Source organism: Panulirus ornatus, chromosome 10 (assembly GCF_036320965.1).
Source record: "Panulirus ornatus isolate Po-2019 chromosome 10, ASM3632096v1, whole genome shotgun sequence".
Classification (NCBI taxonomy): domain Eukaryota; kingdom Metazoa; phylum Arthropoda; class Malacostraca; order Decapoda; family Palinuridae; genus Panulirus; species Panulirus ornatus.
This window is the reverse complement of record NC_092233.1, coordinates 15,094,012-15,109,181: the sequence shown is the minus strand read 5'-3', so window position 1 is coordinate 15,109,181 and position 15,170 is coordinate 15,094,012. Positions and strand designations below refer to the sequence as shown.

General features: G+C 41.1%; 1 protein-coding gene across 1 annotated transcript in view; it reads right to left on the bottom strand.

Moving 5' to 3' along the window:
- Nucleotides 1–15,170, bottom strand: part of pHCl-1 (pH-sensitive chloride channel 1) — a 1,177,139-nt gene that overhangs the window by 377,042 nt on the left and 784,927 nt on the right. The gene's annotated exons all lie outside the window — the stretch shown is intronic.

Below are 15,170 nucleotides of genomic sequence, written 5' to 3'. Positions count from 1 at the left end.
GAATAAGAAACAATGAGTGCATGAAAACAAGCTAAAGCCAGTAAGGGTGCAAGATGTATTCAATGGAGGCCCTAGGTCTCATACTGATAACTGTACATGATAAGCTCCTAATAGCACTGTATAATCAATTTCATGCACAGTTTCAAGATTCAGTATAAACTGAAAAGATGAAAACTGGGAATAGGGGTTGGGAAAACCAATCATTGAATTTCATCCCCAGAAGGAAAAAGAAGGAAGGAAGAAAGAAACTTCAAAGTGTTCTATAATCAGCAGGTTTCAGAGTATTGCACTATCTTTTCAATATTCTTTTTTTTTAATTCTGATTAGCAGACTACATACTTTAGCAACAGCAAAAGAGATATGGTTCACCCACTTGGAGAGTATATCTGTGTTCTAGTTATATTTTTTGTGAACTACAGCAAACTTAGGGGACACTAAGGAGATGTGCTTCACATTTGTTACATGAGGGTCTCTGCAGCTTTCCAGATATATATTAATATAGTCATACCCTAGCCTCAGGTTCATAAAAATATTTTTCATAATTTATTGCTGTTTCCCACGTTAGCAACAGGAAACAGAGGAGGAAAGACACATACACACACACACACACACATATTTTTTTTCATACATATTCGCCATTTCCAGTGTTAGTGAGGTAGCGTTAAAAACAGACGACTCAGCCTTACAGGAAATATCCTCACTGTTCCTTCTTTCATGTCTGGCAGGATGGAATGGCAATGGATGAAGGCAGCAAGTATGAATATGTACATGTGTATATATTTATATGTCTGTGTATGTATACGTATACATTGAAATCAATAGGTATGTATATGTGCATGTGTGGGCGTATAAATATATATATGTGTATGTGGGTGGATTGGGCCATTCTTTCGTCTGTTTCCTTGCGCTATATCGCTAACTCGGGAGTCTGTGATAAAGTATAATAAATAAATAAAATACACACACACACATTATATATATATATATATATCTTTCTTTCATACTATTCGCCATTTCCCATGTTAGCGAGGTATATGTATGTATGTATGTATGTATGTATGTATGTATATATATATATATATATATATATATATATATATATATATATATATATATATATATATATATATGTATGTAGGAGAGATGGCCAGAGAGCATTATTGGATTACGTGTTAATTGACAGGCGTGCGAAAGAGAGACTTTTGGATGTTAATGTGCTGAGAGGTGCAACTGGAGGGATGTCTGATCATTATCTTGTGGAGGCGAAGTTGAAGATTTGTATGGGTTTTCAGAAAAGAAGAGTGAATGTTGGGGTAAAGAGGGTGGTGAGAGTAAGTGAGCTTGGGAAGGAGACTTGTGTGAGGAAGTACCAGGAGAGACTGATTACAGAAAGGAAAAAGGTGAGAACAATGGAAGTAAGGGGAGTGGGGGAGGAATGGGATGTATTTAGGGAATCAGTGATGGATTGCGCAAAAGATGCTTGTGGCATGAGAAGAGTGGGAGGTGGGTTGATTAGAAAGGGTAGTGAGTGGTGGGATGAAGAAGTAAGATTATTAGTGAAAGAGAAGAGAGAGGCATTTGGACAATTTTTGCAGGGAAAACATGCAATTGAGAGGGAGATGTATAAAAGAAAGAGACAGGAGGTCAAGAGAAAGGTGCAAGAGGTGAAAAAGAGGGCAAATGAGAGTTGGGGTGAGAGAGTATCGTTAAATTTTAGGGAGAATAAAAAGATGTTCTGGAGGGAGGTAAATAAAGTGCGTAAGACAAGGGAGCAAATGGGAACTTCAGTGAAGGGCACAAATGGGGAGGTGATAACAAGTAGTGGTGATGTGAGAAGGAGATGGAGTGGGTATTTTGAAGGTTTGTTGAATGTGTTTGATGATAGAGTGGCAGATATAGGGTGTTTTGGTCGAGGTGGTGTGCAAAGTGAGAGGGTTAGGGAAAATGATTTGGTAAACAGAGAAGAGGTAGTAAAAGCTTTGCGGAAGATGAAAGCCGGCAAGGCAGCAGGTTTGGATGGTATTGCAGTGGAATTTATTAAAAAAGGGGGTGACTGTATCATTGACTGGTTGGTAAGGTTATTTAATGTATGTATGACTCATGGTGATGTGCCTGAGGATTGGCGGAATGCGTGCATAGTGCCATTGTACAAAGGCAAAGGGGATAAGAGTGAGTGCTCAAATTACAGAGGTATAAGTTTGTTGAGTATTCCTGGTAAATTATATGGGAGGGTATTGATTGAGAGGGTGAAGGCATGTACAGAGCATCAGATTGGGGAAGAGCAGTGTGGTTTCAGAAGTGGAAGAGGATGTGTGGATCAGGTGTTTGCTTTGAAGAATGTATGTGAGAAATACTTAGAAAAGCAAATGGATTTGTATGTAGCATTTATGGATCTGGAGAAGGCATATGATAGAGTTGATAGAGATGCTGTGTGGAAGGTATTACGAATATATGGTGTGGGAGGCAAGTTGTTAGAAGCAGTGAAAAGTTTTTATCGAGGATGTAAGGCATGTGTACATGTAGGAAGAGAGGAAAGTGATTGGTTCTCAGTGAATGTAGGTTTGCGGCAGGGGTGTGTGATGTCTCCATGGTTGTTTAATTTGTTAATGGATGGGGTTGTTAGGGAGGTGAATGCAAGAGTTTTGGAAAGAGGGGCAAGTATGAAGTCTGTTGTGGATGAGAGAGCTTGGGAAGTGAGTCAGTTGTTGTTCGCTGATGATACAGCACTGGTGGCTGATTCATGTGAGAAACTGCAGAAGCTGGTGACTGAGTTTGGTAAAGTGTGTGAAAGAAGAAAGTTAAGAGTAAATGTGAATAAGAGCAAGGTTATTAGGTACAGTAGGGTTGAGGGTCAAGTCAATTGGGAGGTAAGTTTGAATGGAGAAAAACTGGAGGAAGTAAAGTGTTTTAGATATCTGGGAGTGGATCTGGCAGCGGATGGAACCATGGAAGCGGAAGTGGATCATAGGGTGGGGGAGGGGGCGAAAATTCTGGGAGCCTTGAAGAATGTGTGGAAGTCGAGAACATTATCTCGGAAAGCAAAAATGGGTATGTTTGAAGGAATAGTGGTTCCAACAGTGTTGTATGGTTGCGAGGCGTGGGCTATGGATAGAGTTGTGCGCAGGAGGATGGATGTGCTGGAAATGAGATGTTTGAGGACAATGTGTGGTGTGAGGTGGTTTGATCGAGTAAGTAACGTAAGGGTAAGAGAGATGTGTGGAAATAAAAAGAGCGTGGTTGAGAGAGCAGAAGAGGGTGTTTTGAAATGGTTTGGGCACATGGAGAGAATGAGTGAGGAAAGATTGACCAAGAGGATGTATGTGTCGGAGGTGGAGGGAACGAGAAGTGGGAGACCAAATTGGAGGTGGAAAGATGGAGTGAAAAAGATTTTGTGTGATCGGGGCCTGAACATGCAGGAGGGTGAAAGGATGGCAAGGAATAGAGTGAATTGGATCGATGTGGTATACCGGGGTTGACGTGCTGTCAGTGGATTGAATCAGGGCATGTGAAGCGTCTGGGGTAAATCATGGAAAGCTGTGTAGGTATGTATATTTGCGTGTGTGGACGTATGTATATACATGTGTATGGGGGTGGGTTGGGCCATTTCTTTCGTCTGTTTCCTTGCGCTACCCCGCAAACGCGGGAGACAGAAAAAAAAAAAAGAAAAAAAAAATATATATATATATTGAAAAGGATCACAATTTCGCGGTGATCAAGATATTCCAATGAGTCCACGAGGAAAATGAAACACGATAAGTTCCCAAGTGCACTTTCGTGTAATAATCACATCATCAGGGGAGACACAAGAGAGAAATATAACAGTCAGTTGATATACATCGAAGAGATGAAGCTAGATGCCATTTGGTAAACATTCAATTGTCCAAGACAGACAACGAGCATTCATAAATTTATCATTTTACAAATTTTATCAATAATAAAGTTATCTAATCTATACAGACCCTCACTAATATTAAGATTGTAATTCTTTGTGTATTTGATGATAGAAGATTCAATGATATTTCTTGTGGTAATAGAGTTAGAGTTAATAACTGAGATGGCATTACTCCAGTCAATACAATGATCGTAGTTTTTAACCTGATTAAACAAAGCAATTGCTTCTTGTCCCATTCTTATACTAAATTTGTGTTGCTTAAGTCTAACAGAAAGATCCTTACCAGTCTGCCCAACAAAAAACTTATCACAATTTCTATATGGCGCTTTATAGATGCATTCAGGAGAATTTTCCGGTGAATTCCTAATTAAGATATTCTTTATAGTATTAGTGTTGCTGAAGGCAACATTTACATTAAAGAATATAAGCAACATGGGAAGTAAAGTAAAATTATATTAATCAGGGACTCCCTGCAAAAATCATCCAAATGCCTCTCTCTACTCTTTCACTAATAATAATCTTATATGTTATATAGTTGCGAGACATGAGCTATAGATAGAGTTTTGCGGAGGAGGGTGGATGTGCTGGAAATGAGATGTTTGAGGACAATATGAGGTGTGAGGTGGTTTGATCGAGTAAGCAATGAACGGGTAAGCCAGATGTGTGGTAATAAAAAGTGTGTGGTTAAGAGAGCAGAAGAGGGTGTTTTGAAATGGTTTGGTCACATGGAGAGAATGAGTGTGGAAAGATTGACAAAGAGAATATATGTGTTAGAGGTGGAGGGAACGAGGAGAAGTGGTAAACCAAATTGGAGGTGGAAAGATGGAGTGAAAAAGATTTTGAGTGATCGGGGCCTGAACATGCAGGAGGGTGAAAGATGTGCAAGGAATAGAGTGAATTGGAACGATGTGGTATACCGGGGTCGAGGTGCTGTTAATGGATTGAACCAGGGCATGTGAAGCGTCTGGGGTAAACCATGGAAAGTTTTGTGGGGCCTGGATGTGGAAAGGGAGCTTTGGTTTTATTGCATTATACATGACAGCTAGAGAATGTGAACAAATGTGGTCTTTGTTGTCTTTTCCTAGTGCTACCTCGTGCACATGTGGGGGGAAGGGGTTGTCATTTCATGTATGGCGGGGTGGCGACAGGAATAAATAAGAGCAGACAGTATGAATTATGTACATCTGTATATATGTATATGACTATGTGTGTGTGTGTGTGTGTGTGTGTGTGTGTATAGGGTGAAGGCATGTACAGAGCATCAGATTGGGGAAGAGCAGTGTGGTTTCAGAAGTGGTAGAGGATGTGTGGATCAGGTGTTTGCTTTGAAGAATGTATGTGAGAAATACTTAGAAAAGCAAATGGATTTGTATGTAGCATTTATGGATCTGGAGAAGGCATATGATAGAGCTGATAGAGATGCTCTGTGGAAGGTATTAAGAATATATGGTGTGGGAGGAAAGTTGTTAGAAGCAGTGAAAAGTTTTTATCGAGGATGTAAGGCATGTGTACGGGTAGGAAGAGAGGAAAGTGATTGGTTCTCAGTGAATGTAGGTTTGCGGCAGGGGTGTGTGATGTCTCCATGGTTGTTTAATTTGTTTATGGATGGGGTTGTTAGGGAGGTAAATGCAAGAGTTTTGGAAAGAGGGGCAAGTATGAAGTCTGTTGGGGATGAGAGAGCTTGGGAAGTGAGTCAGTTGTTGTTCGCTGATGATACAGCGCTGGTGGCTGATTCATGTGAGAAACTGCAGAAGCTGGTGACTGAGTTTGGTAAAGTGTGTGGAAGAAGAAAGTTAAGAGTAAATGTGAATAAGAGCAAGGTTATTAGGTACAGTAGGGTTGAGGGTCAAGTCAATTGGGAGGTGAGTTTGAATGGAGAAAAACTGGAGGAAGTGAAGTGTTTTAGATATCTGGGAGTGGATCTGGCAGCGGATGGAACCATGGAAGCGGAAGTGAATCATAGGGTGGGGGAGGGGGCGAAAATTCTGGGGGCCTTGAAGAATGTGTGGAAGTCGAGAACATTATCTCGGAAAGCAAAAATGGGTATGTTTGAAGGAATAGTGGTTCAAACAATGTTGTATGGTTGCGAGGCGTGGGCTATGGATAGAGTTGTGCGCAGGAGGATGGATGTGCTGGAAATGAGATGTTTGAGGACAATGTGTGGTGTGAGGTGGTTTGATCGAGTGAGTAACGTAAGGGTAAGAGAGATGTGTGGAAATAAAAAGAGCGTGGTTGAGAGAGCAGAAGAGGGTGTTTTGAAGTGGTTTGGGCACATGGAGAGAATGAGTGAGGAAAGATTGACCAAGAGGATATATGTGTCGGAGGTGGAGGGAACAAGGAGAAGAGGGAGACCAAATTGGAGGTGGAAAGATGGAGTGAAAAAGATTTTGTGTGATCGGGGCCTGAACATGCAGGAGAGTGAAAAGAGGGCAAGGAATAGAGTGAATTGGAGCGATGTGGTATAAGGGGTTGACGTGCTGTCAGTGGATTGAATCAAGGCATGTGAAGCGTCTGGGGTAAACCATGGAAAGCTGTGTAGGTATGTATATTTGTGTGTGTGGACGTATGTATATACATGTGTATGGGGGGGGTTGGGCCATTTCTTTCGTCTGTTTCCTTGCGCTACCTCGCAAACGCGGGAGACAGCGACAAAGTATAATAAAAATAAAAAAATATCTATATATATATATATATATATATATATATATATATATATATATATATATATATATATATATATATTCTTTTTTTTTCATACTATTCGCCATTTCCCGCGATAGCGATGTAGTGTTAAGAACAGAGGACTGGGCCTTTGAGGGAATATCCTCACCTGGCCCTCTTCTCTGTTCCTTCTTTTGGAAAAAAAAAAAAAAAAAACGAGAGGGGAGGATTTCCAGCCCCCCGCTCCCTTCCCTTTTAGTCGCCTTCTACGACACGCAGGGAATACGTGGGAAGTATTCTTTCTCCCCTATCCCCAGGGATATATATATATATATATATATATATATATATATATATATATATATATATATATATATATATACGTTCTGATGTATAAGTACGTATATGTGCGTGTGTAAACGTGTATGTATATACATGTGTATGTGGGTGGGTTGGGCCGTTCTTTCATCTGTTTCCTTGTGCTACCTCGCTAATGCACAAGACAGTGTCAAAGTATAATAAATAAACGTATATATTATCCCTGGGGATAGGTGAGAAAAAATACTTCCCACGCATTCCTCACGTCGCAGAAGGCAACTAAAGGGGATGGGTGCGGGGGGGCTAGAAACCCTCCCCTCCTTGTATTTTAACTTTCTAAAAGGGGGAACAGAAGAAGGAGTCATGCAGGGAGTGCTCATCCTCCTTGAAGGCTCAGATTGAGGTGTCTAAACTTGTGTGGATGTAACCAAGATGATAAAAAAGGAGAGGTAGGAAGTATGTTTTAGGAAAGGAACCTGGATGTTTTGTCTCTGAGTGAAACAAAGCTCAAGAGTAAAGGGGAAGAGTGGTTTAGGAATGTCTTGGGAGTAAAGTCAGGGGTTAGTGAGAGGACAAGAGCAAGGGAAGGAGTAGCACTTCTCCTGAAACAGGTTTGGTGGGAGTATGTGATAGAGTGTAAGAAAGTAAACTCTAAATCGGTATGGGTAAAACTGAAAGTGGATGGAGAGAGATGGGTGATTATTGGTGCATATGCACCTGGGCATGAGAAGAAAGACCATGAGAAGCAAGTGTTTTGGGAGCAGCTGATTGAGTAAGTTAGTAGTTTTGATGCACGAGACTGGGTTATAGTAATGGGTGATTTGAATGCAAAGGTGAGTAATGTGGCAGTTGAGGGAATAATTGGTGTACATGGGGTGTTCAGTGTTGTAAATGGAAATGGTGAAGAGCTTGTAGATTCATGTGATGAAAAGGACTGGTGATTGGGAATACCTGGTTTAAAAAGAGAGATATACATAAGTATACGTATGTAAGTAGGAGAGATGGCCAGACAGCATTATTGCTATGTGTTAATTGATAGGCTCGCCAAAGAGAGATTTTTGGATGTTAATGTGCTGAGAGGCGCAACTGGAGGATGTCTGATCATTATCTTGTGGAGGCAAAGGTGAAGATTTGTAGAGGTTTTCAGAAAGGAGAGAGAATGTTAGGGTGAAGAGAGTGGTGAGAGTAAGTGAGCTTGGGAAGGAGACTTGTGTGAGGAGGTACCAGGAGAGACTGAGTACAGAATGGAAAAAGGTGAGAACAAAGGACGTAAGGGGAGTGGGGGAGGAATGGGTTGTATTTACGGAAGCAGTGATGGCTTGCGCAAAAGACACTTGTGGCATGAGAAGTGTGGGAGGTGGGAAGATTAGAAAGGGTAGTGATTGCTGGGATGAAGAAGTAAGATTATTAGTGAAAGAGAAGAGAGAGGCATTTGGATGATTTTTGCTGGGAAATAATGCAAATGACTGGGAGATGTATCAATGAAAGAGGCAGAAGGTCAAGAGAAAGGTGCAAGAGGTGAAAAAGAGGGCAAATGAGAGTTGGGGTGAGAGAGTATCATTAAATTTTAGGGAGAATAAGATGTTTTGGAAGGAAAAAAATAAAGTGCGTAAGACAAGGGAACAAATGGGAACATCAGTGAAGGGGGCTAATGGGGAGGTGATAACAAGTAGTGGTGATGTGAGGAGATGGAGTGAGTATTTTGAAGGTTTGTTGAACGTGTTTGATGATAGAGTGGCAGATATAGGGTGTTTTAATCGAGGTGGTGTGCAAAGTGAGAGGGTTAGGGAGAATGATTTGGTAAACAAAGAAGAGGTAGTAAAAGCTTTGCGGAAGATGAAAGCCGGCAAGGAATCAGGTTTGCATGGTATTGCAGTGGAATTTATTAAAAAAGCGGTTGACTGTATTGTTGACTGGTCGGTAAGGTTATCTAATGTATGTATGACTCATGGTGAGTGCCTGAGGATTGGTGGAATGCTTGCATACTGCCATTGTACAAAGGCAAAGGGGATGAAAGTGAGTGCTCAAATTACATACTTATGTATATCTCTCAAATTAAAGAGGTATAAGTTTGTTGAGTATTTCTGGGAAATTATATGGGAAGGTATTGATTGAGAGGGTGAAGGCATGTACAGAGCATCAGATTGAGGAAGAACAGTGTGGTTTCAGAAGTGGTAGAGGATGTGTGGATTAGGCGTTTGCTTTGAAGAATGTATGTGAGAAATACTTAGAAAAGCAAATGGATTTGTATGTAGCATTTATGGATCTGGAGAAGGCATATGATAGAGTTGATAGTGATGCTCTGTGGAAGGTATTAAGAATATATGGTGTGGGAGGCAAGTTGTTAGAAGCAGTGAAAAGTTTTTATCAAGGAGGCAAGGCATGTGTATGAATAGGAAGAGAGGAAAGTGATTGGTTCTCACTGAATATTGGTTTGCCGCAGGGGTGCATGATGTCTCCATGGTTGTTTAGTTTGTTTATGGATGGGTTTTTTTAGGAGGTGAATGCAAGAGTTTTGGAAAGAGGGGCAAGTATGTAGTATATTGTAGATGAAAGAGCTTGGGAAATGAGTCAGTTGTTGTTCACTGATGATACAGCGCTGGTGGCTGATTCGGGTGAGAAACTGCAGAAGCTGGTGACTGAGTTTAGTAAAGTGTGTGAAAGAAGAAAGCTGAGAGTAAATGTGAATAAGAGCAAGGTTGTTAAGTACAGTAGGGTTGAGGGACAAGTCAACTGGGAGGCTAGTTTGAACGGAGAAAAACTGGAGGAAAAAGTGTTTTAGATATCTGGGAGTGGATTTGGCAGCGGATGGAACCATGGAAGCGGAAGTGAATCATAGGGTGGGGGAGGGGGCGAAAATTCTGGGAGCCTTGAAGAATGTTTGGAAGTCGAGAACATTATCTCGGAAAGCAAAAATGGGTATGTTTGAAGGAATAGTGGTTCCAACAATGTTGTATGGTTGCGAGGCATGGACTATGAATAGAGTTGTGTGCAGGAGGGTGGATGTGCTGGAAATGAGATGTTTAAGGACAATATGTGGTGTGAGGCGGTTTGATCGAGTAAGTAATGTAAGGGTAAGAGAGATTTGTGGAAATAAAAAGAGTATGGTTGAGAGAGCAGAAGAGGGTGTTTTGAAATGGTTTGGTCACATGGAGAGAATGAGTGAGGAAAGATTGACCAAGAGGATATATGTGTTAGAGGTGGAGGGAACGAGGAGAAGTGGGAGACCAAATTGGAGGTGGAAAGATGGAGTGAAAAAGATTTTGAGCAATCGGGGCCTGAACATGCAGGAGGGTGAAAGGTGTGCAAGGAATAGAGTGAATTGGAACGATGTGGTATACCGGGGTCGACGTGCTGTCAGTGGATTGAACCAGGGCATGTGAAGCGTCTGGGGTAAACCATGGAAAGTTCTGTAGGGCCTGGATGTGGAAAGGGAGCTGTGGTTTCGGTGAATTGTTACATGACAGCTAGAGACAGAGTATGAACAAATGGTGCCTTTGTTGTCTTTTCCTAGCACTACCTCGCACACATGAGGGGGGAGGGGGGTTGTTATTCCACGTGTGGCAAGGTGGCGATGGGAATGAATAAAGGCAGACAGTATGAATTATGTACATATATATATATGTATATGTCTGTGTGTGTATATATATGTGTACATTGAGATGTATAGGTATGTATTATTGCGTGGGTGGACGTGTATGTATATACATGTGTATGTGGGTGGGTTGGGCCATTTCTTTCGTCTGTTTCCTTGCGCTACCTCACAAATGCGGGAGACAGCGACAAAGCAAAATAAGAAAAAGATATATAAATATATATATATACATATATATATATATATATATATATACATATATATATATATATATATATATATATATATATATATATATATATATATATATATATATATTTTCTGCTTTGTCGCTGTCTCCCGCGTTTGCGAGGTAGCACAAGGAAACAGACGAAAGAAATGGCCCAACCCACCCCCATACACATGTATATACATACACGTCCACACACGCAAATATACATACTTACACAGCTTTCCATGGTTTACCCCAGACGCTTCACATGCCCTGATTCAATCCACTGACAGCACGTCAACCCCGGTATACCACATCGATCCAATTCACTCTATTCCTTGCCCTCCTTTCACCCTCCTGCATGTTCAGGACCCGATCACACAAAATCTTTTTCACTCCATCTTTCCACCTCCAATTTGATCTCCCACTTCTCCTCGTTCCCTCCACCTCCGACACATATATCCTCTTGGTCAAACTTTCCTCACTCATTCTCTCCATGTGCCCAAACCATTTCAAAACACCCTCTTCTGCTCTCTCAACCACGCTCTTTTTATTTCCACACATATCTCTTACCCTTACGTTACTTACTCGATCAAACCACCTCACACCACACATTGTCCTCAAACATCTCATTTCCAGCACATCCACCCTCCTGCGCAGAACTCTATCCATAGCCTACACCTCGCAACCATACAAAATTATTGGAACCACTATTCCTTCAAACATACCCATTTTTGCTTTCCGAGATAATGTTCTCGACTTCCACACATTCTTCAAGGCTCCCAGAATTTTCGCCCCCTCCCCCACCCTATGATCCACTTCCGCTTCCATGGTTCCATCCGCTGCCAGATCCACTCCCAGATATCTAACACTACTTATATATATATATATATTTTTTTTTTTTTGCTTTGTCGCTGTCTCCCGTGTTTGCGAGGCAGTGCAAGGAAACAGACGAAAGAAATGGCCCAACCCACCCCCATACACATGTTTATACATACGTCCACACACGCAAATATACATACCTACACAGCTTTCCATAGTTTACCCCAGACGCTTCACATGCCCTGATTCAATCCACTGACAGCACGTTGATCAACCCCGGTATACCACATCGATCCAATTCACTCTATTCCTTGCCCTCCTTTCACGCTCCTGCATGTTGAGGCCCCAATCACACAAAATCTTTTTCACTCCATCTATCCACCTCCAATTAGGTCTCCCACTTCTCCTCGTTCCCTCCACCTCCGACACATATATCCTCTTGGTCAATCTTTCCTCACTCATTCTCTCCATGTGCCCAAACCATTTCAAAACACCCTCTTCTGCTCTCTCAACCACGCTCTTTTTATTTCCACACATCTCTCTTACCCTTACGTTACTTACTCGATCAAACCACCTCACACCACACACTGTCCTCAAACATCTCATTTCCAGCACATCCATCCTCCTGCGCACAACTCTATCCATAGCCCACGCCTCGCAAGCATACAAAATTGTTGGAACCACTATTTCTTCAAACATACCCATTTTTGCTTTCCAAGATAATGTTCTCGACTTCCACACATTCTTCAAGGCTCCCAGGATTTTCACCCTCTCCCCCACCATATGATCCACTTCCGCTCCCATGGTTCCATCCGCTGCCAGATCCATTCCCAGATATCCAAAACACTTTACTTCCTCTAGTTTTTCTCCATTCAAACTTACCTCCCAATTGACTTGACCCTCAACTCTACTATACCTAATTACCTTGCTCTTATTCACATTTACTCTTAACTTTCTTCTTTCACACACTTTACCAAACTCAGTCACCAGCTTCTGCAGTTTCTCACATGAATATATATATATATATATATATATATATATATATATATATATATATATATATATATATATATATATATATATATATATATAATAAATAAAAAAAAATAAATATGTGCGACAAACTCCACAATTTTGTGACCAATTTTATGTCTGTTTTATATATATATATATATATATATATATATATATATGTATATATATATATATATATATATATATATATATATATATATATATATATATATATAAAGGGGATGGGAGCGGGGGCTAGAAACCCTTCCCTCCTTGTATTTTAACTTTCTAAAAGGAGAAACAGAAGAAGGAGTCACGCAGGGAGTGCTCATCCTCCTTGAAAGCTCAGATTGGGGTGTCTAAATGTGTGTGGATGTAACCAAGATGAGAAAAAAGGAGAAATAGGTAGTATGTTTGAGGAAAGGATCCAGGATGTTTTGGCTCTGTGTGAAACGAAGCTGAAGGGTAAAGGGGAAGAGTGGTTTAGCAATGTCTTGGGAGTAAAGTCAGGGGTTAGTGAGAGGACAAGAGCAAGGGAAGGAGTAGCACAACTGCCGAAACAGGAGTGGTGGGAGTATGTGATACAGTGTAAGAAAGTAAATTCTAGATTGATATGGGTAAAACTGAAAATGGATGGAGAGAGATGGGTGATTATTGGTGCCGATGCACCTGGGAATGAGAAGAAAGATCATGAGAGGCAAGTGTTTGGGAGCAGCTGAATGAGTGTGTTAGTGGTTTTGATGCAAGAGACCGCGTTATAGTGATGGGTGATTTGAATGCAAAGGTGAGTAATGTGGCAGTTGAGGGAATAATTGGTATACATGGAAATGGTGAAGAGCTTGTAGATTCATGTGCTGAAAAAGGACTGGTGATTGGGAATACCTGGTTTAAAAAGAGAGATATACATAAATATATGTATATAAGTAGGAGAGATGGCCAGAGAGTATCATTGGATTGCAAGTTAATTGATAGGTGCACGAAAGAGAGACTTTTGGATGTTAATGTGCTGAGAGGTGCAACTGGAGGGATGACTGATTATTATCTTGTGGAGGGAAAGGCAAAGATTTGTAGAGGTTTTCAGAAAAAAAGAGAGAATGTTGGGGTGAAGAGAGTGGTGAGAGTAAGTGAGCTTGGGAAGAAGACTTGTGTCAGGAAGTACCAGGAGAGACTGAGTTCAGAATGGAAAAAGGTGAGAACAAAGGATGTAAGGGGAGTGGGGGAGGAATGGGATGTATTTAGGGAAGCAGCGATGGCTTGCACAAAAGATGCTTGTGGCATGAGAAGTGTAGGAGGTGGGCAGATTAGAAACAGTAGTGAGTGGTGGGATGAAGAAGTAAGATTATTAGTGAAAGAGAAGAGAGAGGCATTTGGATGATTTTTGCATGGAAATAATACAAATGAGTGGGAGATGTATAAAAGAAAGAGGCAGGAGGTCAAGAGAAAGGTGCAAGAGGTGAAAAAGAGGGCAAATGAGAGTTGGGGTGAGAGAGTATCATTAAATTTTAGGGAGAGTAAAAAGATGTTTTGGAAGGAGGTAAATAAATTGCATAAGACAAGGGAACAAATGGGAACTTCAGTGAAGGGGGCTAATGGGGAGGTGATAACAAGTAGTGGTGATGTGAGGAGATGGAGTGAGTATTTTGAAGGTTTGTTGAATGTGTTTGATGATAAAAGTGGCAGATATAGCATGTTTTGGTCGAGGTGGTGTGCAACGTGAGAGGGTTAGGGAAAATGATTTGGTAAACAGAGAAGAGGTAGTAAAAGCTTTGCGGAAGATGAAAGCCGGCAAGGCAGCGGGATTGGATGGTACTGCAGTGGAATTTATTAAAAAAGGGGGTGACTGTATTGCTGACTGGTTGGTAAGGTTATTTAATGTATGTATGATTCATGGTGAGGTGCCTGAGGAATGGCGGAATGCTTGCATAGTGCCATTGTACAAAGGCAAAGAGGACAAAGGTGAGTGCTCAAATTACAGAGGTATAAGTTTGCTGAGTAATCCTGGGAAATCATATGGGAGGGTATTGACTGAGAGGGTGAAGGCATGTACAGAGCATCAGATTGGGGAAGAGCAGTGTGGTTTCAGAAGTGGTAGAGGATGTGTGGATCAGGTGTTTGCTTTGAAGAATGTATGTGAGAAATACATAGAAAAGCAAAAGGATTTGTATGTAGCATTTATGGATCTGGAGAAGGCATATGATAGAGTTGATAGAGATGCTCTGTGGAAGGTAATAAGAATATATGGTGTGGGAGGCAAGTTGTTAGAAGCAGTGAAAAGTTTTTATTGAGGATGTAAGGCATGTGTACGTGTAGGAAGAGAGGAAGGCGATTGGTTCTCAGGGAATGTAGGTTTGCGGCAGGGGTGTGTGATGTCTCCATGGTTGTTTAATCTGTTTATGGATGGGGTTGTTAGGGAGGTGAATGCAAGAGTTTTGGAAAGAGGGGCAAGTATGCAGTTTGTTGTGGATGAAAGAGCTTGGGAAGTGAGTCAGTTGTTGTTCGCTGATGATACAGCGCTGGTGGCTGATTCATGTGAGAAACTGCAGAAGCTGGTGATTGAGTTTGGTAAGGTGTGTGAAAGAAGAATGTTGAGAGTAAATGTGAATAAGACCAAGGTTATTAAGTACAGTAGGGTTGAGGGTCAAGTCAATTGGGAGGTA